The following is a 2,549-nucleotide window of genomic DNA, read 5'->3' as shown; positions in this document are numbered from 1 at the left end:
TTGAATACTTAGCCCCCTGTTGATGGAACTCTTTTGGAAGGAATAGGAGGTGTTGAAAGAGGTGCATCACTGGGAACAGGCTTGGAGGTTTCAAAAGCCTTTTATATTCCTAGTTAGCTCTTGTTGCCTGGTCTTAGTGGATCAAGATGTAAGCTCTTAGCTCTGTTCCAGTGCTATGGCTGCTTGCCTGCTGCCAGGCTGCACCTCTGAAACTGAAATCCTCAAATAAACTTCCTTCTCAACGTGACCTTGGTCATGATTATCCTAGCACGGCAAAAGATAAATGAGTGAGACACTGTCCTAACCTGAGGCTTGACTGGGAAAATCTAATTCTAAGCTCTTTCAGGTTTGAGGTACAACTCATTGGTGCTAAGTAGATGGGTTCTTCAGTTCTTGCTAGCTAAGGACCACTCTGAACACTTCGGAGCCTCAAGGCTTACCACTGAGCTCCATCCATACACCCTTTCACAGAATGGCAGCTTCCTTTTCTAAAAAATCAGGAAAATCTCTCTCTTCAGACAAGTCCACTTCTATCTTTTAAGAGTTTAAGTAAAAATTTTACATTAACAAAAACAAACAAACAAACCATAAAACAACTTCACCTTAACTATGTAATATATTTTAATCACAAGAGTAGCTTTCAATTCATCTTATTAACAGATCTCACCTATACTATAGGGGAGATTTCATAGGGTATGTACAATGGGGTACAGAGAAGAATTCATGGAAATATTCTTAGACATCTTTATCTCACATTCAACTGTCATCTTCTAAGCAAGTACTTGGCAGATATGATCTCAGAGAGAGAGAGAGAAGCATTATTTATAAATTCAACAATAAGTGCACCACCTATCCTACAAGGTGTTCTAGATCAATTTCTGTTGTTATAACAAATACCCTGGCAAAATACCTTAGGGCAAAAAAAGTTTAGCTTTCAATTCCAGTTTCAGTCCATCACTGAAGGGAGATCAAGGCAGGCACTCGGGCTATTGCTTTAAAGTGAGTCTTCCAGACTCAGTTAATAAAGATGATCCCCCACAGACACGCCCACAGGCCAAGCTGATCTTGATAACTCCTTTGTAGACTTGCCTTCCCAGAAGATTCTACTTGAGTTGACTGTCAAAACTAACCAACCCATTGGGCCAGAACTATATACAGGAAATACAGGTAAAGAGCTGGACAGTGTCCTGTATATCATAGTGCCTGACAAATGAAATCTAGTTAATCATTATCATCTAAAAATTAGAATATAATCTATGAAGAGGTACACTAGAGTTCTGGAATTGCAAATTAAGAGAAGAATTCTCAGTTGTTTAGACTATTAAAAAAGACTTCGAAAAATAGAAACACTTGACCCACTTTTTCTTTTTAAATGTTATCAAATTTAATTCATCATGTTTTAGAGATGGGGTTGGGCAGATAGCTCAGTTGATAGAATGTTTTCTCAGCATAAATTAAGCCCTTGGTTTTAGCCCCATCAACTGAGCATGGTGGCACACATTCCAGCACACCAGAGGAAGAATAAAGTTCAAGATCACCCTCACATAGATAACAAATTCAAGGCTAGCCTAGACTCCATGAGAGCCCATGGATGGGTAGAGGGAGGGAGAGGGAGAGGGAGAGGGAGAGGGAGAGGGAGAGGGAGAGGGAGAGGGAGAGGGAGAGGGAGAGGGAGAGGGAGAGGGAGAGGGAGAGGGAGAGGGAGAGGGAGAGGGAGAGGGAGAGGGAGAGGGAGAGGGAGAGGGAGAGGGAGAGGGAGAGGGAGAGGGAGAGGGAGAGGGAGAGGGAGAGGGAGAGGGAGAGGGAGAGGGAGAGGGAGAGGGAGAGGGAGAGGGAGAGAGAAATTGGAAATTCAGACTCAATAAAAGGTCTTACTGAAGGCCACTCAGCTGGTAAAAGAGGGAGGTAAATCTTGCAGCAAGCTCTTCTGGTAGGAATGCCTGTGCCTCCCCGTATGTATATAGATTCACAGAGGAAAGGAACTCAGTTTAGCCACAGAGAGGAGTTAAGATGGGGAAACTAGTGAAATACAAACTATGCACATAGCCCAGGCTTGTATCCCTGAGCATGGAGAATGGGGGTTAAAATTAATAAAACAAAACAAGACAAAAAGCAGGGTCCTTTGGTAGGATGAATCTACTACCTAATCAAGAAGTAATTTTCAGAGGATTACACTGTCCCTGGTATTTGAGATGCATTATAAGGAGCACGGTACTTGTAGGGGGAGCACCAGGGGAGCACTGGGGCCTTGGATGTGAGAAGACTGAAAGTTGAAGCTTACAGAGAGGCTGGAAGTCAAAATGAGCTTTCAATTTCCCAACGTTTTGCCTTAAAAGACTCTTCCTTCCTCTTTCCAATGTATCTGTACCTCAGGCCACCTGGACCAGCAGAAGCATTAGCAGCATATCCCATGCCTCTTTTCTCTAGATTTTGTTCCATGGGAAGAGCCTCCACCATATTTCCTTTTGGTAAAAATCCTTGTCTTCCTCCAGTGCCCATATTAAATGCTACTCTTTTAAGGGACCACCTGTGACCCCCTAGACTCTTCC

The sequence above is a fragment of the Mus caroli genome, unplaced genomic scaffold (genome assembly GCF_978045245.1).
Source record: "Mus caroli unplaced genomic scaffold, Mus_caroli_1 scaffold_6, whole genome shotgun sequence".
Taxonomy (NCBI): Eukaryota; Metazoa; Chordata; class Mammalia; order Rodentia; family Muridae; genus Mus; species Mus caroli.
The sequence above is the reverse complement of the archived record's forward strand: the minus strand, read 5'-3'. Positions refer to the sequence as shown.